Source organism: Felis catus, chromosome B4, assembly GCF_018350175.1.
Source record: "Felis catus isolate Fca126 chromosome B4, F.catus_Fca126_mat1.0, whole genome shotgun sequence".
Lineage (NCBI taxonomy): Eukaryota > Metazoa > Chordata > Mammalia > Carnivora > Felidae > Felis > Felis catus.
In genome coordinates this window covers 89,073,959-89,101,154 of record NC_058374.1, presented here as the reverse complement: position 1 = coordinate 89,101,154, position 27,196 = coordinate 89,073,959, and the positions used below count along the sequence as shown (strand labels likewise).

General features: G+C 37.9%; 1 long non-coding RNA gene and 1 pseudogene across 2 annotated transcripts in view; one reads left to right on the top strand and one right to left on the bottom strand.

Moving 5' to 3' along the window:
• The first annotated feature begins 22,579 nt into the window (after nt 1-22,579).
• Nucleotides 22,580-23,571, top strand: LOC101100738 (annotated as a pseudogene).
• Nucleotides 23,572-24,895: 1,324 nt separating this feature from the next.
• Nucleotides 24,896-27,196, bottom strand: part of LOC123386625 — an 88,639-nt gene continuing 86,338 nt past the window's right edge. Inside the window, exon 4 of one of the 2 annotated variants that reach the window (XR_006600823.1) lies at nt 24,896-24,942. This is a non-coding gene — a long non-coding RNA (uncharacterized LOC123386625). The remainder of the gene's footprint in view (nt 24,943-27,196) is intronic. The other variant, XR_006600824.1, reaches the window with a different exon arrangement.

Here is a 27,196-nt window from a genome sequence, read left to right as displayed (position 1 = left end):
ACGAATAATGCTCCTTTCTTCCCAATAATTTTTTACTAACAGTAATAAAGGCTTCTTTGAGGTCCATTAATAAGTATAACACACATAAAAATGGCAGTTATGTAAAAAGTATTTCCTTTTCCCACTCAGTATTGGCCAGCTCTGGTTTTACAATGAAGAGCTTCTTTTCAGAGAATAGCTGGGTTTGTCTAAGTTCATAATGAGTTTTTCTCCAAGATGTTCAAAGAGCTCGGTGATGTGTGCCCCCTCGTTGCTCCGGTTCTCAGAATGGCAGAGACCAAGGAAATCTCTATTTTTCCTCCCTTGGTTAAAAATTAATGAACTGTAACTTTTCACTTAGTATAGAATCATTTTTATTTTTTAGAACGATGGACCATTCTCTGAACAAATGAAACTAAATAAAGGGTTTTTGATTCTAAGAAGCATGGAAGATAATGTTGTTGCTTCTTGTTTCATGGTCACTGTTAATGCCCTGGATGTAAACAATATACACATTCATTCTTACATCATAATAGGAGTCTATTCAAGTTCCCTATAGCTGTCAGTATTTTCCCGTCTAGCAATGTCCCTTATGATACATGGCGTTAAGCACTTATACACATTGTTTATCTTGCGCTGCACTGTCCAATAGAATATCCAAGAACTACACGTGGCTATTTAATTAAAACTAAAAAAATTAGAAATTCAGTTTCTCGGTCACTATTTACACATCAAGTACTCAATCAGTAGCCGTGTGTGTGCCATAGTGAACAGCACAAAGAATATTTCTAGAAAATTCTAGTGCAACAGTGCTTACAAGAAATTATGATTTTCTTTCAAAAACCTTAGCTAGTTTCCTAAGTTTTTATTTTCATTCCATACAGTGTTATATTGGTTTCAAGTGTACAATATAGTGAATCAACAATTCTGTATGTCATCCAGTGCTCATCGAAAAATTACACTCCTTAATCCTCATCACCTATTTCATGCTTCCCCCCCACTCACCTCCCCTCTGGTAACCATCAGTTCATTCTCTATAATTGTCTGTTTCTTGGTATGTCTTTCTCTTTATCCCTTTGTTTGCTTTGCTTGTTTGTTTTGTTTCTTAAATTCCACATTCTTCTCTTATGCTTTTAATCCTTGGGGGGATAGATCTACAAAATCTATTTTTAAAAAATATTAATAAAATGATGAGCATATTTATAATATTGTAATTTGCATGATCTCTGTCTGATCATTAACTGCTCAATTGTTACCCTATGTTGAGAAGGTCATGTTGAATGATTTGAATTGGTATTAACTTTCCATCAAAATTCTAATCGACAGAGATGGTTATCAGCAATACAACTAACTAGAAAATTGATGGATCGAAGACCCCAAACTTATGATAGTAAGGAAATTAGGTTGAGGTATTTAAAAAAAGAGGGCAAAAATCATGTCACGTAATCTTTTTATCTCCAAGAGTTAATACACATAAGTATTGTATGAGAAATGCTTACTGAAATTGAGACTTAATGCAAATGATTGCCGAATCTTTAGTATTTGGATGATGTGACTGTAGTAGGGAGAAGTCATGGTCTTTCACTATCTCTTCTCTCCTGTTTCCTTAATAGTAGTCTCTTAAAATTTCAGCTGGACACATGGCCACCCTGCATAAAGATCATAATTATCAGCCTCCCCTGTAGCTAGTTGTGGCCATCTAAATTTTGCTAATAAGATCTAAGCAGGAATGATGTGTGAAAATGTTTTTTTGTCCTTTCCTGCTGGGTCCACCATTGAGGGTGAAGATGACCCTCAAGTACTGACAGAGAAACCAGGAAGAAGGAGCTTGAGGCTCTGACGCTATATCATTTCTCAATTGCTGATGTGCAGGCACTTACATAAAAGATAAATAAACTTCTGTCTTACTTAAGACACTATTATTTTGAGTTTTATTTTAGCAGTTATTACAGTAGAATTATTGCAATGGTCAACAGAACAAATACTACAACAGAACTAATATCATGATCAGTAGGACACTGGAGTAGAGGGGAAATATGTAATGGGCAAGTTGTCAGATTTATTTGAAATATATGTATCCTCATTGTTCCTTGTAGATTTTATTAACCAATTTATGAAAAAAACCATTTCATCATGTGCGGTCTCCAATGCAAATATCTATATTTCCTCTTCTATCAAGGTAAACAGATTCTATTTATGATTTTTTTTTTTTTTACAATTTGAAGTCAATTTTGCATCTGTTATCTTTTTTTTTTTTTTTTTTTTTGAGAGAGAGAGAGAGTGTGCACATGAACAGGGAGAAGGACAGAGGAGAGTTCGAGAATCTTAAGCAGGCTCCACGGCCAGCGTGGAGCTCAATCTCATGACCCTGAGAACATGACCTGAGCTGAAATCAAGAGTCGGATGCTTCACCAACTGAGCCACCCAGGGGCCCCTTACACCTGTTACTTTAGTTTGTCTTTGTACAAGTTCTATGAGATAGTCATTTCTTTCATTGTATAGATAAGGCAACTGAGACTCCCAGAGTTTGAGTGACTTACAATGTATACACAGCCAGTAAGTGTTGTGGCTGAGACCCATGCCCAGAGATGAAACCCGCTGTGAATCCAACTAACATGTAATTACGTTCCAATTTGTAACATGCAAATTTATGATTGTAAATGAAAGGTGTCATTTAATTGGTGGAAAAATTGGTAACTTTCTAATATAGAGATGATGGCTTGTTTCCCAGTAGTGTTCCAGAAAAGGTTCCTTGGAACATGAGTGACCATCTTAAAAGGGATTCTTTGTCAACTATTTACAGAATGATGTAAACTGTACTCCTATTCTAAAGATTCACAATTCACATGTGTACATTAAAGGTCCTGAGAAATCCCATCATAAGGAGGCCTTTTAAATTTCAACTCTGATGTGCTCAACCTCATTTACTACAGAACTCCCTTTTTATGTATCTATTAAGACAGAACACTTTTTTGTTATTTATTTATTTATTTATTTATTTATTTATTTATTTATTTATTTAATTTGTTATATTTAATTTATTGTCAAATTGGTTTCCATACAACACCCACTGCTCATCCCAACAGGTGCCCTCCTCAATGCCCATCACCCACTTTCCCCTCCCTCCCACCCCCCATCAACCCTCAGTATTTAAGAGTCTCTTATGGTTTGCCTCCTTCCCTCTCTGTACCTTTTTCTTTACCCTCCTTCCCCTCCCCCTGGTCTTCTGTTAAGTTTCTCGGGATCCACATGAGTGAAAAACATATGAATACTCTTCAGATGTCCTGCCTTACTACTAGAGAGTGCAGTTTCTGCTAGAGATATTTAATGGTGGTCAAAAACTTGAAGGCATTTTAGAAACAGTAACTTAATGAGTTTCTCTTCAACTGTAAAATCATATATCCGCAAAGATGCTTGGGGATTTGAGGTATGTGGGAAGTAGACAACTCATTCATTCTTGGACTTTTATGGACCCCAATTCTTGGGAAGTTCTTTTTCTGGATTTGGCAATAGCAGCTACACTCCTCAGGGAGGTTGTGTCTGCCATACATCCCATTCAGGATTACTAATCTTTAAATTTAGACTTCTCTGACTTGGGACAAGGCAAATATATTTAAGGTTACTTGCTGGGAAAGTCTTATAATTATATGTCTGTTTGTAAGACTATGTGATATGACATTACAGTAATTAGAGGATATTTAAAAATATTTCAAAGAAAAGATACCAGTTTCATATGTAGAAAGAAAATAAAAGACCACTAGTTACTCTCAAAATTCCCCACACTGAGAAATGCTTATTGACTTTATTTTAGATTTTTAGCTACTTGATATATATCATTTACATATTAGATTCTGTGTCACCAAAGAAGCATAAAGTTTCTGCATGTTAATGTTAGATGTAGGATATTGAAGTCAACTTGGATATTAAACACAAATAAATACAAAACCAAATTATTATTGTTTATTGTTTTCATAGCTCTAATGGGAAGTACTTGGCAACAGCCAGGTTTATTAGGGCTAGAGACAAAACTGTGAAAATTGTCCCTGGAAAGTGTCAACGCAGGCTTAATAAAAATTTAATAAAAAAATCAATGTAGATTAATAAAGATAGTCCTGAATTGGAGTTGGATGATTTAGGGTTTAACCCCAGCAAGGATGCTCAAAAGAGCAACTATTTTAAAAATGTAATTCTCTGCAAAGTAATTTGTATGTTTTAAATAATTCTAATACAGACTCTTAAATACTGAGAACAAACTGAGGACTGATGGGGGGTGGGGGAGAGGAGAAAGTGGGTGATGGGCATTGAGGAGGGCACCTGTTGGGGTGAGCAGTGGGTGTTGCATGGAAACCAATTTGACAATAAATTATATTTAATATTCAAAAATAATTCTAATACAAATCTCTATAGACTTTACTTGTGAGGTTTGAAAATCACTTCTAAAACCATCTGGAAGAATAAATGGATGAAAATGTCCAAGAACATTTGAGAAAGAAATATTTTATTTGAAAACTTTCACTACCAAATATTAAAACATAAAGCTTCAGCAATTAATGTAAACCTGTGACAAGAGAAAAAGTTGTAAAATAGAAAGGAAAGGAATAGACCCTAATATAGGAATTTATACTGAGATAAAGGGGGAATTTCAAGGTGATGGGAAAAGTGAGATCATTTAATGAACAAAATAGTGGATAGTATCATCATTTGGAAAATAAAGTAATGGAGTAAATTTAAGAAGTGAATGGGGTAAGTGGAGTAAAATTAGGAAGCTATAAATATAAAAATATAAAATATTTTTCCAAGCCTAAAAACAAAAAGAAAAAACTAAAGTGAAATATTGATAGATTTTTACTGCACAAAAAATTTCAAAATTAAAAGGCAAACAAACTGTGGGAATATTGGCAACATATGTGACTGACAAAGTGTAATATGCTTAAGATAACAAAATTCTTATAAATTATTAGAAGATTAATTAATACAAAAATGGGCAAAGTAGTGAAGAGCACATTTAAAAAAAGAGCACATACAGAGAGCCAGAGTTCACGAAAATACATGTATAAATCAGTAGTTGTAAAATAAATGAAAAATAAGATATTATTAAGATATAATAGAAAAATATTAAAGGTACTTTACAAAGCTATTTTTTTTTATTAAAAAAATTTTTTTTTCAACGTTTATTTATTTTTGGGACAGAGAGAGAGAGACAGAGCATGAACGGGCAAGGGGCAGAGAGAGAGGGAGACACAGAATCGGAAACAGGCTCCAGGCTCTGAGCCATCAGCCCAGAGCCCGATGCGGGGCTCGAACTCAGGGACCGTGAGATCGTGACCTGGCTGAAGTCGGACGCTCAACCGACTGCGCCACCCAGGCGCCCCTACAAAGCTATTTTTAAATAGAGAGCGAAGTTAAACGGGAAATTTCTTTCATTGTTGATGGCAGAATAATTGGTATAATCTTTCTGAAGGTTAATTTGGCAATCTATATCAAGGATCGAATGTACGCTCAAATCTCCTGATTTGTTATTTCTACCTTAAGCAATCTATTCTAAAAATTTTTTATTTTATGTTAATTTATTTTATATGTTTATTTATTTACTTTGAAAGAGAGACAGAGTGTGAGTTGGGGAGGGGTAGAGAGAGAGGGAGAGAGCTCACTGTGGAGCCTGATGCAGGGCTCCATCTCACAACCCTGAGATCATGACCCGAGCCGGTATCGAGAGTCAAGACGTTCAACCAACTGAGCCACCTAGGTGCCCCTTTAAGAATATATTTTAAAACATGCATAAAATTTATGTACAAAGATTTTTACTGTTAAAATCTGAATATTCCCTAAAACATCAATTATTATCTCTGAGACACTGTCCTTGAAACCTCCAGCCTTGGAGGACACACACCTGGTTTGAATCTCAGTTCTTAATAAGCACTGTGTCTTTGAGCAAGTTACTTATCTGAGACTTGCTGATCTGAAAGAGGGATGCAAAAAAGCCTACCTCTCAAGGCTGCTGTAAGGATTAACCGACAGTATAACAACATCCATTCTAAAGTGAATTCTAATCCCAGAATCACATTGAAAGAAAGAGGTTATTAGAAAAAAGCAACAGGGTGCTTCTGATGGAAGTGTTAACTAACTTTACTATGACAATCATTTCACAATATATGTATATCAAATACTCAAACTTATACAATGTTATATATTAATATCTTAATAAAATCTGGGAAAAAAAAGCCATCAGTCTTTAAAATGAAGATTTATTGGCACAAAAACAGACACATAGACCAATGGAATAGAATAGAAACCCCAGAACTAGACCCACAAACGTATGGCCAACTCTTCTTTGACAAAGCAGGAAAGAACATCCAATGGAAAAAAGACAGCCTCTTTAACAAATGGTGCTGGGAGAACTGGACAGCAACATGCAGAAGGTTGAAACTAGACCACTTTCTCACACCATTCACAAAAATAAACTCAAAATGGATAAAGGACCTGAATGTGAGACAGGAAACCATCAAAACCCTAGAGGAGAAAGCAGGAAAAGACCTCTCTGACCTCAGCCGTAGCAATCTCTTACTCGACACATCCCCAAAGGCAAAAATGAATTACTGGGACCTTATGAAGATAAAAAGCTTCTGCACAGCAAAGGAAACAACCAACAAAACTAAAAGGCAACCAACGGAATGGGAAAAGATATTGGCAAATGACATATTGGACAAAGGGCTAGTATCCAAAATCTATAAAGAGCTCACCAAACTCCACACCCAAAAAACAAATAACCCAGTGAAGAAATGGGCAGAAAACATGAATAGACACTTCTCTAAAGAAGACATCCGGATGGCCAACAGGCACATGAAAAGATGTTCAACGTCGCTCCTCATCAGGGAAATACAAATCAAAACCACACTCAGATATCTCCTCACGCCAGTCAGAGTGGCCAAAATGAACAAATCAGGAGACTATAGATGCTGGAGAGGATGTGGAGAAACGGGAACCCTCTTGCACTGTTGGTGGGAATGCAAACTGGTGCAGCCACTCTGGAAAACAGTGTGGAGGTTCCTCAGAAAATTAAAAATAGACCTACCCTATGACCCAGCAATAGCACTGCTAGGAATTTACCCAAGGGATACAGGAGTACTGATGCATAGGGCCACTTGTACCCCAATATTTATAGCAGCACTCTCAACAATAGCCAAATGATGGAAAGAGCCTAAATGTCCATCAACTGATGAATGGATAAAGAAATTGTGGTTTATATACACAATGGAGTACTACATGGCAATGAGAAAGAATGAAATATGGCCCTTTGTAGCAACGTGGATGGAACTGGAGAGTGTGATGCTAAGTGAAATGAGCCATACAGAGAAAGACAGATACCATATGTTTTCACTCTTATGTGGATCCTGAGAAACTTAACAGAAACCCATGGGGGAGGGGTAGGAAAAAAAAAAAAAAGAGGTTAGAGTGGGAGAGAGCCAAAGCATAAGAGACTGTTAAAAACTGAGAACAAACTGAGGATTGATGGGGGGTGGGAGGGAGGGGAGGGTGGGTGATGGGTATTGAGGAGGGCACCTTTTGGGATGAGCACTGGGTGTTGTATGGAAACCAATCTGACAATAAATTTCATATATTGAAAAATAAAATAAAATGATTTATTTTGTGATATGGCTAATCAGATGTGACTATCATGTATCCCAAAGTTAAGAAAAGCTTATTTTTTAAATCGTAAAAATAGATGCTCTCTATTCTTCAGGAAAAGAGTTCTCAAATACTCAATTTAAGCAGCAGGAGAAAAAGGAATAAACTTGCAGGACAGAGAGGACAGCAATTTTTCTTTCGACTTTATCCATTTCCTTTTGGTGAGTTTCATGTTTATCTTCTAGCTATTTGAAACCAGGAGATGGAACCATGCAGCTTAAGGCATTCTAGCACCCAGTTTCTCTGTGTGTTTCTGAGCACACTCTTCCCACTATTCACGAAGTAGCGTTTAATTTGCAAGCGTGCAAGGAGAAAAGAAGTTTATGCCAATGTCTCATTCTCTTTACAACTAGATTATAATAGGTATAAAAGAAACAGAGCCGGGCCATTATGTTCTGGAATTATGCCACAAGAATAGTTTGTTTCACAAATATTCCCACCCATGTGCTTTTTACATCGATTTCATGCTTATTTTATGCTGCTTGGTTCCACAGAGAGTGCATATCAGTCTATCTGAAACAGAGAGGTCCTTATGTCTAAATCATGACAAGATGTGATATTTGAATCAAGCCTTAAATGAACGATGAGTATCTTATATGTCGACAAGAGCCAGGCATGCAGGGTCGTGCCTGACAGGTGCTGGGTGGGAACAGTGGCAAATAGAGCACATGAGTCTCTGTGGTGGTGACGGTTGCTCATGTCTTGTCGGTCTTAGCTACAGGGAAATGTAAAACCTGTGCTGTCAGAGTTTGTTACTGCTAACGAGAAACCAAAACATAGACTTGTGTTAAACCTCCAAATATTTATAATTTTAAGCTATTTTTCAGCACTTACAAAAACTCTCTAGGCTAAACAGATACCTTGGGACTAGTAGTCTATGACTTAACTAGTTTAGATACAATTTTACATTTATTATCTGATTGAATCCTAATAAGAATGCTATGAAGTATTTGTTACATTGCTATTTCATAATTATGGGTAATAATGAGACTGAGCACAATCAAGTAATTTGCCCAAAGTCACACAAGTAGTATGTAGATCTTCTGATTCCAATTCTATGTAGTGTTCTTCCCATTTTTTAAGCTTTTTAAGGAGACGTTTTCTAAATACTGAAATGGACATGGGGTCAGATACCTGGTTATCTCTGTCCTGGCACCAGTTTCTGCTGTTTCCATATGACTTTGAAGCTTTATTTATTTTAAACTTTTAAAAATGTGTATTTATCTTTGAGAGAGAGACAGAGGACGAGAGGTGAAGGGGCAGAGAGAGAGGGAGACAGAATCTGAAGCAGACTCCAGGCTCTTAGCTGTCAGCACAGAGCCTGACGCAGGGCTTGAACTCATGGACTGTGAGATCATGACCTCAGCTGAGGTCGGACGCTTAACGGTTGAGCCACCAAGGCGCCCCTCCATATGACTTTGAATTTGACCTGTCAGATAGATGAAGGGCACTACTAGACCTCTTGGCTTCTAAGGCTACTTCTAATTTTGAAACTCCATTGTTTCTAGACGATAATTATATGTATATACATGGCTCACGTCACTAGATTACATTATGGCCGTGATAATGTGGGTTACAATGATTAGTCAGCAGATACGGGGCACCATTCTTGCCCGTTCTATTCAAATTTTCCACATTCTCCTTCTTTTTTGTACACAATCTAAAAAGATATAAGATCTAAGGCCCTGAACAAATTAATCTGGTCCCTGCTTTGAAACTAAGAATTATTAGGGGTGCCTGGGTGGCTCAGTCGGTTGAGCGTCGGACTTCAGCTCAGGTCATGATCTCATGGTCAGTGATTTCGAGCCCCACGTCCGGCTCTGTGCTGTCAGCTCAGAGCCTGGAGCCTGCTTCAGATTCTGTGTCTCCTTCTCTCTCTGACCCTCCCCCGTTCATGCTCTGTCTCTCTCTGTCTCAAAAATAAACATTAAAAAAATTAAAAAAAAAAAACTAAGAATTATGAAATTGATATTCTACTTCTTAGATATATACATTTTTATAATGTTTAGCTATAGAATTCAATAGAGCAGAGATAAGGGGCAAAAAAGCAATTCTTGCCTGGAGTTCTTTTAATTATAAGCTCTAATTTATGACTCCTACCCTTTCAATGAGTTTCTCTACTCTCTAATGGAATGGAGTGCCATTAAATCAGTCTAAGTGCTATTAGTTCTTTGTGATGATTTCAAATATAAATGCCTAGATTTACTGCCTTTTGGGAAAATCCTTTGCATATGTATTCAGTTTTTAAATAGGTCAGGAGAGCTAGGAGACACAATGGTCTTGAACTCTTGAACTAAGGATTTTCTCTGCTATGTGGATCATATAAGAGGGGTTGCCACATTCTTTCTCTTATGCTACCTTCTAGGTATCTTCTCATACCTTAAGGACTCAAGAAGGGTGCATGCCATACAGAATTAAGCTTTGGAGTAACTAGAGAAGGCACATTTAATTAGAGGCCAGGGTATCACACTTGTCCAGTATGAGCCCAGAACTTTGTGTATATCATCCTATCAACTCTCTCAACAACCAGGTGACAGAGATACAGTATGCCAGATTCAGAAAGGTTACCTAGCTTTCTCAAAATGATGTGGGTGATTAGTGGTGGAACTTGAACCAGAACTCAAGACAGGTTCAAAGCTCTTAGAGATCTGTGCTATATCATTGTTCTCATTCTACACTTGGTTGTATGCAAATTGTTTCACTTCCTGTCCATCTTTTTTCTCCATTTTTGAAGACTTATTTGGGTGCCATCATGAATGGAAATTAATTGTAATGAAAATGAAAAGTTCCAAATCTTTATAACTGGCCAGAGGTATTTTTAATGTACCCTGGGTAGATATTTAGAACATAATGCTATTAATTTATTGAAGCTAATAATTTAAATTGGATACATTGTTGATATATACATCTATCAGGGATATATCTAGTAATGTAAGCCATAGCAGTTGTAATACACTAAATTCCTGGTTTCAATCCTTCACTTTTCTCTGTATCCACATCTTGTCATGGCCCCTTAATGGGTGCAATATATATCCCTACCCTTTGGCTTTGAGTTTGACCATATGACTTTCTTTGGCCAAGGGAATGGGGAAGAAATTACAGTATGCCAATTCTACTAGGACTTAAGGGGCTTCCCATGTTTCTGATTCTCCTCTTGTACTTTAGCCATTGCCATGAGAAAAAAAGTCCCAACTAACCCACTGGTTCAAGAAGGATGAGAGACATGTGTAGCCCAGCAAACCTCTGTGGCCTTACAGACCAGCAGTGAGAAATAGTAGTCATTGCAGTCTGAAGCAGGGCCTCGTAGGCATGCCCAGCCTGAATCAAGTGAATCCCAGCCAATCCTTAGATCTGTGATCATAAATGCTTGCGGTTATATGCCACTGAGAATTTGGGATCGTTTTATGCAATATGATTATAGCAACAGTAGACTGATGTGGTAATTTTTAGTTTAGAAAATATGGTGGCCAAAGATCACTGGTCATAATACAGTACCTGAAATATATTCTGAGGGTTTCATTGTTAAGCCATTTCACCTCAATCATGTTATCTTGTCACAAATACCTTGTCAAATTGACCGAAAGATGTGTTAATCATTTTCAGAATTTAGTAGTCTTGTGAAGAGCGGGTGGGTTTACATACTTATCTAATTTGTCTTAGTAAAATTGATGCGATAGATATTTATGTCAAATACAGAGGTTTTCTATAGCGCAAATCCATTGATTTGGGTTATTAATCTACGCTCATAAAACCAAGTTTCATCTGAGAAAAACGCTATGTCTAAAATTCCTAATTGGTTTTATAAATCTCTGAAATCAGCATGAAGTTTATATCTGAACTCCTCTAGGCCTCATTTAAAAGATTCTGAAGCAAGTATTTCTCACAACAAACACACACTGCTACTTTAGGAAGGGTTACCACTATGATTTCTCCCAAAAGGAGCAAAGTGTTTTATTCAGAGCAACCAAGCCACTAATATCCTCACTTCTCCATTTTGTTGCCACTTAGAATTGTAATAGCTGCATAGATATTAAAGTGAAACATATCAGGTAATGGAGAGGAGTTTATTCATGGATTATCCCAAACAACTTAAGTTCCTTATATAACAATGCAGGCTGAGCTGAATTTTGTATGTCGGGAAGAATGGTTCAAATAAGTTAGACATCTTGGATCTTTCTACTTGTTTCGATTGGTTAAAGTTTCTGTAGTCTTTTTTGCAATACGTAATTAAATGAGTTGATTTATACATCTCCATAAGAAAACGCACATCAGATTATGCTTTGATACAAATGTTAACAATCTTCAGGAGCAAACCCAGGTTTTTGTACTTTGGTAGATGCACCATGAGCAACACCCTTTGGAAAATCCCTATATGGTGCCTACAAAGTAGGTGCTTACTAAATGTTAGTATTTTCTCATTGCACATTTTCTCCTGCTTTTGGGAAATGAATCACACAGTTTTCTTTGGTTTGGGATTGTGTGAGGTAACAGTCATTTATTAAATTATAACTAAAATTCATTTTTTGTTCATAGCATCCTAAGGAAATTGAGGCTGAAAATTTTGCTTTATTTTTCTGGTGTGGCTTTGTTTTCACTTTACACTGCTTTTTAAAAAAAAAGAATTTATTTTTGAGAGAGAGAGAGAGAGAAAGAGAGAGAGTCAGCACAGAGCCTGATGCAGGGCTTGAACCCACGAACCGTGAGATCGTGACCTGTGCTGAAGTTGGATGCTTAACCAACTGAACTACCCTGGTGCCCCACTTTACACTGCTTTTTGAGAATTGTCTCCTGCTTTTGGAGAATGGAATCTCGTATTTTTCTTTGGTGGAGTGTTGTTTGAAGTAACTGTCTTTGAAATTCTCATTAAAGTTCATTTTTGCTTCATAGCACCCATGTGAAATTGAGGCTTAAAATTGTGCTTTATTTCATAAACATCTTATGGTCTCTCCTGAGATGATTTTGTTTTAATTTTGTACTTCTGATACTTGTGGCGTGGGGCTGAGTTCACAGATGCGCTGAAAACATGCAAATATAAAAATCTAAAATAAACTAGATAACCACATATAAAATTAAAAAGCATGTATGAATATATTTATCCTTTAAAATTCCATTTTAGTTTTTTTTTTTACTCACATTATAAAATAGAATGTTAAGTTTCCATTGATGTAATAGAGGAAGTCATGGTTTTAGGATACCTCAGTGTGATATTTCCTCATTAAAAACACAGCCCACAATTTAAAAAACTGGAGTGAGGACGACAGAAATTAAGTTAACAAATATATTTTAAATGTGGACAGTAAAATTGGGGCTGAATTTTGTGGCTTACCATGTGATTGAGTAATCCGCTAAAATTATTCCTTCTTTTACAAAGATTATTATTTATGTTTATTTATTTTGAGAGAGAGAGAGAGAGCAAGTTGGGGAAGGGGCAGAGAGAGAGGGAGAGACAGAATCCCAAGCCAGCTCCGGGCTGTTAGCACAGAGGCTGAAGTGGGGCTCAAACTCACAAACCGTGAGATCATGACCTAAGCTGAAAACAAGAGTCAGAAGCTTAACTGACTGAGCCACCCAGGCGCCCCTAAAGATTGTATTTGTAAGTAATATCTACACTCAGTGTGGGGCTTGAACTTACAACTCCGAGATCAAGAGTCACATATTCCACCAAATGAGCCAGTCAGGCACCATAAGATAAAATTATTCTATGTGACAATCCAACGTGTACCTAAAATGACATGTGGTCTACGGCAGCTGAACGTTGTTGGAAAAAAACTACAAAACTGCACATCCTTTGAACTTTATGGTCACTAATCTCAAATGGGTCAAAAACGCTAACATCCCTCTAATGTATTTACTTTTGTATTCTCACACCATTGTTTTACATTTTCTCCTCTCTCCTCCAATCTCTCGCATGTTTTCCTCTCTCTCTCTCTCAGCTGATGAATTCATCTCATGCTTCACTGAGAAAGAAATAATCAGATGATAAATTACATCATCTTTCCAATGAGAAGTACATGAATCTACCTCATCTGTAGCGACTTCTCTCCTTTTACAGTAAAAAATTGATGCCCCTTGATCCATTTGTCTATATCATTCATTTCTGATCTTTAGTATTTTCTTCCTTCAACGTTTTTTTTTTTTAGCTTCTTGAGATCAAAGTGTTTATCACTGATTACACACATTTCTTCTTTTCTAATACATGCATTTAAAAGTAGAAATTTCTTCTAAATTGCTGCTTTAGCTGTGTCTCACAAATTTTGCTGTGCTATATTTTTATCTTTTAGTTCGAAATATTGTCTAATTTTCATTGTGATTTTTAATTTGATTCATGGGTTACTTAGAATGTGTTAGTTTAAAATACTTGGCGATTTTCTAATTCTCTTTTTGTTATTAATTTCAATTTCTTTGTGATCAGAGAACATACTGTGCATGATTTTAGTCCTTTGAAATTTATTGAGAATGCTTTATCCCAGAATATAGGCTATTTTTGTTAATGTCTCATGTTCACTTGAAAATAATGTGCATTCGGAAGTTGTTGGATATGATGGCACAGAACTGTTTGGTCCGTGGTAAATAGTAGTTGTTCAATTTTTAATATCCTTTCTGACTTTTTGTTGACTTTTTCTATAGTTACAGAATAACATATTAAAATCCCCAACTGTAATTGTAGATTTACTTATTTCTCCTTTTGATTCTGTCAGTTTTTGCTTCATATATTTTAATTCATATTTTTACAAAAAATTCACATTTTACACAGAGGATTTATATGTCTTTCTGGTTAATTAGACCAGTTATGTATATGAATTGCCTCTCTTCAGCTCTGACAAAATTCTTTAATTTCATGTCTCATTTGATTGATGTTAGTATTTTCACATCAGCCTTTTTATAGTTAGTGTTTGGATGAGTACTTTTTCCTAATCTTTTACTTTCGTCTCTTTATGTTTAAAATATGCCTCTTAAAATGGCAAATACTTGGGTCTTTAAACAAAATCCCATCTGATGATACCTCTTTTAATGACAATATTTAATCTATATAGATTTTATGTAATTACTGATATGGGCTTAAGTTAACTAATTTGCTATTTGTTTATATTTGCTCTTTTATTTATTTTTTTTCTTCCTTCTTTGAAATAATCAACATTTTTTTTCACTCATTCCACTTCGATTTCTCCATTACTTTTTCAGCTGTAGCTCTTTGCATTACTTTTTTCTTTAAGTGATCATTCTAAAGCTGTACTGCCCAATATGGGTAGCCACTAGGAACATGGGTTCATTTAGATTTAAATTTGCAATAACAAAATTAAATAAATGTAAAAATTCAGTTTCTGTTTATGGGCAGTTACATGGGGATCATAACTTCCTGCAATAGAATATATGAGAACAGATACCGGGGGCGAGGAAAATCTTGGTACTCACAGGAGTTTGGTGTCAGTTCCTACAAAACTGGAAGGAGGTAAAATATATCCTCACCTTCTCCAGACGCCCTTTCTGTTCTTCCTCTCCTGGTTTTCTGTGTGGATTCTTCTGTATGTCACAAAGGGTGAATCTCTTCAGGGTTTGGTCCTTTGCCTCTTTCTCCTCTCACTTTCCATTCCTGGAGCGCTCTTATCTACTCCCACAGGAAGACTGCACACCATGTTTAGCCAGAGACTGTTGGCCCAGGGTTTACTGTCCATTGGACAGTCACCTGAATGGCCCACTATCAATACATTCCCAAATAAAAGCATCGCTTTCGGTGTGTTTCTTCTCCTGTATTCCGCATCTTGGAAGGGGGGCATCACCTTTTCTTGATCTCGCTCCAATATTCAACAATTCACTAAGTCTTACAAATTATTTCTGAAATGTAGCTTAAATGTGCTCTAGCATGTCCAGTGCTCATCATCTCTTATCGGACTATGAAATAACCTCCTAAATAAATGGCCTTTGAGGCTCTAGGAACTTTCTCCCAAAATTAATTAATTAATTAATTAATTAATTAATTAATTAATTCTGTTTGTTTATTTTTGGGAGAGAGCATGAGCAGGGGAGGGACAGAGAGAGAGAAGGCGACAGAGGATCTGAAGCGAGCTCTGTGCTGACAGCAGAGATCTGGACGCAGGGCTCGAACTCGCAAATTAAGATATCACCTGAGCCCAAGTCAGATGCTTAACTAACTGAGCCACACAGATGCCTCCCCAAAATGCGTTTTTAAAATATAGTTCCTCTAGAGTTTAGTTTTAGAAGTCAAATATAATCATGTTGTTTTTCTCTGGAAACAAATAAAAACAAATAACCAGAAAACTTGTTTCCTTGTTTCTCATTTTCTCTAGAATACCAGCACTACTGTCATTACTCATTACTTCAATTTTCGCCACTAGTTTTCCTTTGCCTGCTTAACATACTGTAATTAGCACTATTGGCTATTGCGACTAATGCTATTATTTCTATCTAACATTTATTGAACATGCATTATGTACTAGGCAATAAGCACTTTACATGCTACTGGTTAAATACATTGATCTAGGATTAGACAGTTCTATGTTTAATCATACATACGGTAGCTTCTTACTAGAAAAGTGTGTAATATCAGTATCCTCAATGGCAAAATATGGATAATCACAATATCTAACATGCTATAGTATTCCTTGATAATTGAATGAGATAACCTATGCAAAGCAAGATAGCTGTACGTAGTACTGAATAAATAGCAGCTATAGTTATAATATTCCCTCTCATTTCTAGCTCAATCCTGACTCTTATCCTCACTTGACAAGTGAAGAAATTAGGGGTCAGAGATAATAAGTTCAGAGATGGTAAGTCCAAGTTCACACAGCTAAGGAGTCCAGCTAGAATACACAATCGCACTCTTTTTAGTGTCTCTGCATGCTGTATCCCTTAGTGTGCATAAAACATTAAAAAACAACAACAACAACAAAAAACTGGCTGTACCTGACCTCCCAGGATCACCTTCTTACCTTTTCCTCTAACCCTCTTTCCTTGACCTCATGAACCAATCCTTGTCTCTCCTCACAGCAGATCCTCATTATCCCTGAGTATGTAAAGACTTTGCTCCTGGGTTCCTTTGCCCCTGGCTGTTCTCCCAGCTCCAGCTTTGCCCATCCCTTGAGGCTCAATGCCAGTGTTCATGTCTTTTGCCAAATTCTAGTATCTCCCTGCTCTCTGCTGCTTCTCTATCTCCTCCTACCACACCTCTTTAACCTATGTTAGTGTAAGATCATTACACTAGTGTAATGTTAGTGTAAGATCATTTATTTGTTTATCTTTCCAGTACACTAAGATCTCCCAGGCTACGGATTAGAGTTTATTAATTTTTAAAACCCTAGGACCTGGCAAATGGTTCAACTTACTATGTGTTTCTTGAAGGAAAGAATAAATGAGTTAATGAAAAAATGAATGTAGGGTAAGCCCTGACAGTTGGGTTTTCTTTCTTTCTTTCTTTTTTCTTTTCTTTTTTTGGTGATGCAGATGCCTGATTTCAGCTGAGGCATCCACTTGGAAGAGGTATCTACTTCAAAGGTGGCTATCTTGAATAAACATACCTCCAGCCACACATAGTCAAGAGCCAGGTTCCCCAACCCTACCCCTAAATTTCAGGCTCCTTTGTTTTAGACCTTGGTTAGTTTCCATGACTGACCATTTGTGCCTCTTGTTTTTTCTCTTCTTGCACCTTAAATTCCAAGTCATATGTTTTAAATTCACCAGAAATGTGCCTGTGAAAGCCACCCTTTTCCCAATAAAAGCAGAACCCCAGTTCTGCACACACTCCCTCGTGGAGGCGTGCTTCTCTCTTTCCCTGAGACCTTGCCTTGTGGCCCTAGATGTGCTGTATAATTTCCAAGACTTGTAAGCAATGAAACCTGTCCTTTCAAAGCTTCTTGATTGCTGAGGGCCTCTTCCAATCCTAACAAGTACCACAAGGGCCGTCCAGCTACAACACTGGTTATCGATGGGCTAAGACTGGCACAAAACAATGAATTATTGAAAAACGTATTTAAAGGCATTTGAAGTTGCAAGAAGAAATGAGAGTTGGGAAGAGAAGTATTTCATCTCTCCCTTATGTTTCCTATGTGATGTCTTCCACTGGGCTAGGTTTTCAGTGAGCTTCCTGGGACCATCAGCACATTCGGACAGCACCAGTGTTGTGGGTGGGTGACACAGGACTATGTTGGCCTTTGTTTCCAAGTGATTACTTGGACGACTCAGGAAGTTGGGATAATCTTCCTGGGTTGACTTTACTGTGCATTTTATTACATTTTCCAGCTGACTGCATTAGTTGCTGGGAAGCCAATTGTAAAAGGAAGAACTTACCTGGGTTGAGTGTCCCACATGCCCTTCAAGTAATTAGGGTCTAAAACCCTCCAGGATGTTTTTTTGTTTTGTTTTGCCTAGTCAGGCACTGAAGTGTTTTCCAGCCTGGCTAAGAGAAGCATGCAAAAGAGGATCTTGGGCCATGGGACCCAGGACAATTTTAAGCAATGAAAAAAGAAAAATGTGTCCAAGGAAAAGCTATAAAACCATCATCGTGAAAATAGCACAGGAGACATCAGACCATACAACTGAAGACAACTCAGTATTATGAGACCAAAATGCATAAAGACAAACCACACGAAGGAAATTCAAGAGGAATTAAAATAAACAACACGAATATTAAAGAAACTGAATTTCCAGAAGAGGCAAAACATGAGTAATTTAACAGAAATGGTCTTGTGCAAATGAGCTTGTAGCCCAGCACTGTGGTACATAAAAAGAAATCCAGAAATGTTATTACCCGCCCCCTCTTTACTGCTACTCTCTTACAGTAATTACTAGACAAAGCAAAAAAGAAGGGATTGACATTTAAAAATCCCTACTCTGTAGCAAGCAGTTTCCATAACAATATTTCATTGTACCTTCCCAACAGTTTATGAGATATAAATTATTATTGTCATTGCTGAGGGTGGTCAAATGTGTCTAAGGTCACCTGGTGCAGTAGGACAGCCAGGATTAAAACCCAAACATGACTTCAAATTTTATCCATTGATCTCACCATGGTGCTTTCCAGAATAACCTCAGTATAGGACCATCTCTCCTATGACTTGGTGCCACTAAATTGAATCCAAAGACAGTGACAGGGCTGTTCCTATGTAGTAATGTGGTTACACTGGCAGTTATAGAACATCTTTTCTTTTTTTCTTAAAATTTTTTTTGTTTAAATTGAGAAAAGTATCATGAGCACTGTAACAACACTCACGTATCACAGAACTAGCGACTATGAACTATCGTTTTTGATGCACGTCGTTTTTTCCCACCAACAGTACAGATCAAGTTGGAGTCTTTTTGTTCCTCTCCCACTCTCCCACTCCCTCATCCAGCTCCATTTATAGAAAAACACTAAATTTGGTGAGTTACAGATGGCCAGCTGTTTGCTAAAAGCCCTGTTCTCCTTTTCATAGTTCAGAGTTGTCACTGGGAAGTCACCGTCTGGCCAGTGACCCCATGTCTTCTATTAAGCTGTGGTCCCATGACTGTTTCTCACCAACGGAATGGTTGAAAGCACTGCCTGCCAAGCTTTGAAGAAGCAGATGTGTTCCCTCTATCTCTTTTCCCCTTTGTTGGCTGTATCCAGAGGACAAGGTTGGAGAAGATGCTAGAGTTTAATTTCTTTTCTTTTTTTTTGATGTTATAGTTGAAAGACTGAAGGAATCTGAATCCTTGAGTCACTTCATGAAGGAGTGAAATGTGGTGGTGAGGAAAATTTACACTGTTATATGAGCAAGAAATAAATTATTAGCTTAAGCGACTGCAATTTTATAATTATTTTGTTATAATTAATCATTTGAATCAATTACCTAATTAATGACTTAGTAATTTCATATTTCATTTTTGTAGATATATTGCTCTAATTAACTACTTTAATTCATTCTATTTTATACCTATATTACCTTAATTACTTTAATCCAATATTTAGTCTTCTGTAGGTATATTACCCTAATTACTTTAGCTATTCCAAGTATTTTTCTAATTAAATTTCTAACTAATTACCTTAGTAGTACAGTTTTTATTTTTTGTAGTTCCTTATTAATAAGATAGTTTTTAGGGACACCTGGCTGGTTCAGTTGCTAGAGCATGCAACTCCTGATCTTGGGGTTGTAAGTTCGAGCTCTCTGTTGGGTATAGAGATTACATAAAAATAAAATCTTGAAAAAAAAAGATAGTTCCTATTTGTGTCATTTAAAAGTAACTATATATGAAAAATATAATGTTAACATTGATCTGTGAATCCTTTTTCCACAGGGGAGAACGTTTTTGGAATTTTTCCATGTTGATATAGGAATGTATTTAAAATATTATATGTAGTCTATTATATATTATATATATCTAACTAAAAATATAGATCACTTTTCTTAACTGCTATATAAAATTGTTTTATGACTATAAGTCATACTATATATTCACTTCTGATGACCATTTAGGTTTCTTTCTCTTTTTCCCTTCTATTTTGCTAGTATACACAATGCTGCAATGAATATCTTTCTTCATTTTCCTTGAGCATAAATGGGAGAACCACTCTAGGATATGCTTTTACTTAGAATTGCATTGTAATGTTTTATGAGATATTGCCAAATTGCTCTACAGCAATGGTTGCTCCAATTTCTATTTCTTTTTAATTTTTTTTTCAACGTTTATTTATTTTTTGGGACAGAGAGAGACAGAGCATGAACGGGGGAGGGGCAGAGAGAGAGGGAGACACAGAATCGGAAACAGGCTCCAGGCTCTGAGCCATCAGCCCAGAGCCCGACGCGGGGCTCGAACTCACGGACTGCGAGATCGTGACCTGGCTGAAGTCGGACGCTTAACCGACTGCGCCACCCAGGCGCCCCTCCAATTTCTATTTCTATAGCAACATACAGTGTTCCTGTTTCTCTGCCTCCTTGCCACAATGTCAATGTTCTTGACAATTTGACAATGAGAAATGATATCTTGTTCGAATTTTTATTTTACAAATAGCTGAGCATTTTGTCAGGCTATTCAGGTTTCTTCTTATGATTATCACCCATCCACATCTATTGTCCATTTTCTGTGGCGTTTCTTTTTCTAATAGATTTTTGAAGGGTTTAAAAAATAATCTGTATATAAATTTGGTTATCTCTGTCTTTTGTGTCCCTTACTTTCCACTTTGATTATGTGTCTTTGTTGAACTTACATTTTTTTTGATGTAAAATTGATCAAATATGTGTTTTGTCATTTTTGTTTTTGTGTAAGACAATCTTCCTTACCACCAGTATTACAAATTTATGTCTGTATTTCCCTCCAATGTTGGAAATCTATATTTCACATACAGATATTATTTTATCTGGAGTTTATTAAAACAGATATAATTTTATTTTTTCCATGTAGAAAATCCACATTCCAAATATCATATATTGAACAGTCTACTTTTCATCTCTGATTTATAATACTATCCTTACCACTTTCTAGCTGGGTGATTTAGGCAAGTTACTTAATGTATCCATAAAATGGAAATAATAATAATAATAACATTAATAATACCCTCCTCAAGAGTTATTGTGAGCAATGAATTAGGTATCTATCATTTGGAGCAGTACCTGGTATATGGTTAGTGCTGTGTATGTATTAGCCATTACTGTTTTATGTCATATCAACAATCCTATTCTTTGGAAGTAAACATTTATCTAAAAGTCTTCAGATAAAAAGCATACAATTTTATGGTCAGTACATACTTTTCGTACATACCATTAGTCCAACTAAGGGCTGGTCCCTTCAAGAGCCAGCCACTTTAAACTTGCCCTACTCATTTGAGATAAAGGAACCACATTTTGACATGGATGATGTACATAAACTACATAACCATCTGTTGTATACAGAAACACTGTAAATATAACTGTTTTGAAGAAATAACAATTGACTAAGTATTCTTTAGCATGAATGAAAATGACAGTCAATGTAATTGCCAAAATGCCCACACTTTCAATTTCAGTAGTGCTAAGAGGTGCCAGCAATTACTTCTGAATCTGACACAGTGAAGAAAATTACAGATGGGACAAGGGAACATAAAGCTTATGATGATATATGGACCATGAGCAATGGAGAAAGTAACAGACACTAATAAACAGAAAGGAAAGTTAAGATGAAAGTTAAAGAATATAAAACTGGAAGTAGCCAAGGCCCAGAGGTAAATTGCTGTATCTCACACATTGTAAGAGAAGAGGGAAGATTTAAACCCAGGTCTCTCTGACATCAAAATCTGAGCTCTAACTACTAGATCCCTCTTCTTAATGGAATATAAAAAATACATAAGATGAGGTGTCAGGAGTTAGATTAGAATTCTGCCTGTGCCACTAATAAACCTGTGACCTTGCCTTATTTCTTTCTCACTAAATTTGGAAGAATAGCAGCCCCCTTCTATGGTTGCTGGGAGAATTGAGATAATGTTGGTGATGCCTCTGACAAATGCAGGTGCCTAATCAATGTACTCCCATCTTGAGAAATTATGTAGTTTGTATGATTAGGAACTAAATGACACCATCCTCAGCTTCTTTGCTGTACAAATTATTTCTACAGAAAAATTAGACTTATTTACCTCTGTACTTTTATTAAGAATAAAAATTTGCAGCAAAATGAAGGGTAACTTTGTGATTTGGAGAGAGAAACAGTGGCCTTATTCTGAGCACATGTAAGCACACACACATGCATATATTCCCACACACATATTTGGTGTCCTAGATCTTGCCCCTCCAACGCAGTCCTAAGGTTCTGTCTCCTTATTAAAACTTTTTCCCAGATTTAAAAATTGCCAATCCCAGGATGATTCAAACTTTAGCAAGTATCAAAGATTCTAGAACGGGTTCTCTGTTCCTCCCTGTTTGTCACACAGTAGCATCTTCTGGTGCAGTGGCAGCTGCATCTCGGAGACGTGATGGTCAGAGTCAGAGTAAACGGATCTGGCCATATTGGATGCCTGGTCACCAGGGCTGCTTTTAACTCTGGGAATGTAGATATTGTCGCCATCAGTGACCGCTTCATTGACCTCAGCTATATGGTCTACATGTTCCAGTATGATTCTAACCATGGCAAATTCAACAGCACAGTCAAGGCTGACGATTTTCCACTGTCTTCAATGGAAAAACCATCTTCGCTTTCCAAGAACAAGATCCTGCCAACATCAAATGGGGTGATGCTGGTGCAGAGTATGCTATGGAGTCCACTGGAGTCTTTACCACTATGGAGAAGGCTGGTGTTCGCCGGAAGGGTGAGGCCAAGAGGGTCATCATCTCTGCCCTTTCTGCTGATGCCCCCATGTTTGTGATGGGCATGAACCACGAGAGGTATGACAACTCCCTCAAGATTGTCAGCAACTTTTCCTGTACCATCCACTGCTTGGCCCCTCTGGCCAAGGTCATCCATGACAGCTTTGGCATTGTGGAGGGACTCGTGACCATAGTCTATGCTATCACTGCCACCCAGAAGACCATGGGTGGGCCCTCTGGGAAGCTGTGGTGTGATGGCCAAGAGGCTGCCCACCACATCATCTCTGCTGCTACTGGCCTCGCCAAGGCTATAGGCAAGGTCATCCCTGAGCTGAATGGGAAGCTCACTGTCATGGCCTTCCATGTCCCCACCCACAATGTGTTGGTCATGGATCTGACCTGCCACCTGGAGGAAGCTGCCAAATACAGTAACATCAAGAAGGTGGTGAGAGCAGGCATGGGAAGGTCCCCTCAAGGGCATCCTGGGCTACAGTGAGGACCAGGTTGTGTCCTGTGACTTTAACACTCTTCCACCTTTGATGCTGGGGCTGGCATTGCTGTCAGTGACCACTTTGTTTAGCTCATTTCCTGGTATGGCAATGAATTTGGCTACAGCAAATGGGTGGTGGACCTTACCGTCAACATGACCTCCAAGGAATAAGAGCCGCCTGGGCCACCAGCCCCAGCAATAGCAAGAGGAAGAGAGAGGCCCTCAGCTACTGGGGAATTCTTGCCCCAACTCATCCCCCAATATACTGAGAGTCTTTGATCTTTACATAGTTTCCATCCCAGACCTTACAAGCAAAAAAAAAAAAAAAAAAAAAAGCCAACACACCAAAGATTCTAGAATGAAAAGAAAATTTCATGACATTATGATATAGTGTTTTGTTTATGGCATAAATTAACTATAGGTACTAGCAAACAGGCGAGGAAAGTATTTGAGAGGAAGAGAAGGCTCTCCCCTCAAAACTTTGAAAGTATGATTCTTAAACTCATTCTCAGGCAAGAGTGAACTTGGAGTGACGGATGTGACTTAGGTCACAGGGAGCCTCAACAATACCCCAAGATGCGGGGTGAGCCCAGAAACAGAACTTGGAGTATAAAGCCAGGAATATAGTCTTAATATCGTATTAATGTGAGGTTTCTGGGCAGGGAGACAGAGCCCATGTGTGAGGAGAGGGACAGAAATTGAACACAGAGGATAAGAACAAGAGGGTTCATGATGGAAGAAGGGAAGAGGTAAAACAGGGAATATATCCTGAGTCTCGAGTGAGTTTCTGGAGAGTCCACAGAGTGAACATGAGGCATGACAGTTCCTTAAGGCACGTACCACCACGGAGTCACGTGCCTTCTGCACATGTTACTATAAAATGGGACGAAAACCCAATGTTAGAGAACACAGAGCACATCATTTCACTATAAAGAACTTGTAAAATGGGATAGCCGAATGTCTGCAAACTGTCCCTAGGACAGAAAACCCATTCTGAAATAAATGCAATTGTCCGACAGCGATGATGAGATATTTATGGACGCTGAAGTTAAAAAAAAATCCACAGCCTGTTTTGCTGTCAGTGACATATATTTTTTCAGTGATATTTTTTAATGGCACAGTCGCATCACATTTTCACATCAGCTTGTTATTTGTGTCCAGCGCGTGTCAGTTTACAGCTGGAAGTTTTTTATACATTATGTCACTTTATAACCACAGCTTTTTCAGTTGAAACCCAGTTACTCATATTCAGTGGACACTTCTTTTTACTTAGGACCTCTCCCAACGGAAATTGGAACCCTACCTCTCCATTTGTGGGGGTGTGTGCATGCATGCGCGGGTGATCTTCAGTTAAACACAAAGTCTTGGGCGCCTGGGTGGCTCAGTCAGCTGAGCGTCCGATTTTGGCTCAGGTCATGATCTCACAGTTTGTGACTTGGAGCCCCGCATCAGGCTTGCTGCTGTCAGCGCTGAGCCCGCTTCAGATCTTCTGTTCCCCCTCTCTCTGCGTCCCTCTCCAGCTCGCTCTCTCTCTCTCTCTCTCTCAAAAATAAGTAAAACATTAAAAAAATAAATACAAAGTTTTTCAACATATTTCAGGGACTACTTATGTTAAAGAGGCAGGGAAGGGTTTAACAGTGGAAGCCTGAAGCCTGGCAGCCCCGGGGGATGCTAAAGGGCAGTCACAAAGTGTCAGGGCTTCAGTTCATGCAGCAATTCCATTTTCCAATAAGGTACCAAGATGGGTATGACTTTTCTGCCCAAAAGGTTTGGAGCATAACTTTACTCATCAGTGAAATGAGAGAAGAATAAGTAAGACACTGACAGGGGGAGTTTTGTCAAAAGTTGAGAGAGAAGCACCCTTAGAAACACAACGGAAGAAGATTGTTCTTAACGCGGAAGTTGAGCACGTACATCATTAGAGACAGAAAGCAAAGACTGCAACCATGCAGGAACAACATGAAACACAGATAAGAGGGATCAGCAGGATGTGGATTATGCGAGAAGAAAGAGAGGCCAGCGGTGACTCATACTCTATTGTATAACATTCAGGGAGTCCATGTACTAAACTAAAGAACTATTTAGTAAAAGTGTATATATTACTCATTTCGTAGCATGAACTCAGTCATCCTCCACTAATCTATTATTGTCACCAAAACGCCAGGAAAGCAAGCTCCCTATCCCAGACTGGGGAGCAAATATTATGTTAAGATGTGCTCTGGATTGTATATTACTAATCACATATGTGCCCCATCGCCATATCTAGGAATGGCATCCTGATGGCACTGAGCACCACCTTCTGCGTGTTAGAAAGTAAGAGGAAAGTGAAGTGAGAGAAGGTCAGAAAGGAAAGATGGGAGGTTAACTGGTCCATGATACTGCTCGTCTTTTTGTGATCTGCATATATCCATCTTGTGTTTGTAAAATGCTTGCTAGACATGGTTTCAATGCAGAGAACAGTGGAGAGGTCTATTTGAAACCCTGAGAAACACAGCATGCCAGGCAGAAGAAGCCATGAGAAAGTAAGTCTCTGGAAAGCTAATGACATCTAGAAAGAAGGTTCAGATGTTGCCAGGTCATGGGACCTGCGGAAACCTAAAACATATGATACTTCAGACACCTAGAGGCAAAGGGCCTGAAATCATACCTAAATTTTGTTGATATTGCTCATATGCTGATTCTAACATTGGGTCCACGGACTGCTTCCAATGGTTGATCATGAATTCTGCCACAGTCTCAGCTTGTGGACCTACTGGGAGGCCGGTGTTCTCCCAATACTCATGAGCCAGTCACACTTGGGTTTCAAAGTGGTTAAAGTATGGGTTGGAATTTTCTTTTTTTTTTTTTTTACTATAAAAAGCATATATTGGGGCACGTGGGTGGCTCAGTTGGTTAAGCATCCAACTTCAGCTCAGGTCATGATCTCACAGTTCGTGAGTTCAAGCCCCGCGTGAGGTTCTGTGCTGACAGCTCAGAGCCTGGAGACTGCTTTGGATTCTGTGTCTCCCTCCCTCTCTGCCCCTCCACTACTCACCCTCTCTCTCTCTCTGTCTCTCTGTCTCTGTCTCTCTCTCTCTCATACACACACACAAATAAATAAACATTACAATTTTTCTTTTTAAAAAGACACTGATATCTTTGGGCATTTCCAGAGTTACAATGTTGAAAAGTGGTAATAAAAATTGTGAATAATTAGGAATACAGCCATAAAAATAATAAACTTACAAATGAAAAAAAAAAGCAATATGTTTCAAAAGCCCTTCTTCATTCTGGAGATCAGTGACTAGAAAACGCACAGACATATTTAAGCCCTACATGGCTTTTCGAGATGGCTCTTCTGAGAATTTTTAACTTCATCAGACTTCAAAAAAACTAATCAAACTTCAAAAAAATTTTTTCCAAGACTAGAGAATCAAGCGAGGCGGAGAGCCTGTGTAAAAGTGAGTTAGTCTTGCCAAAATGTGGGTAGACTGTGTTCTTCCAGCCCTCTGTCGTGGGCCTTGCTCCAGTAACGGTATTCTAGCTTCACTACCAGAGAAACTCTATCTGTGAAATCACAAGCAATTACCCACCCATGGACATGGCTGACTTAACTGAATGCATTATAAGCACTGATTATCTAGGGGGGAGTGTGAGGCAGTTGCAAATGCTCATACATTTAGAACTTTGTACAAATCTAAAGGGAACTGAAAAAAAAATCCAAGCATTTTTCTCCTTAGACGTCATGGAAAGCATAAAGGGGGCTGGCGGTATGAAGGTAAATTCCATATGCACGTGTATGAGAGCTTTAGTGTAA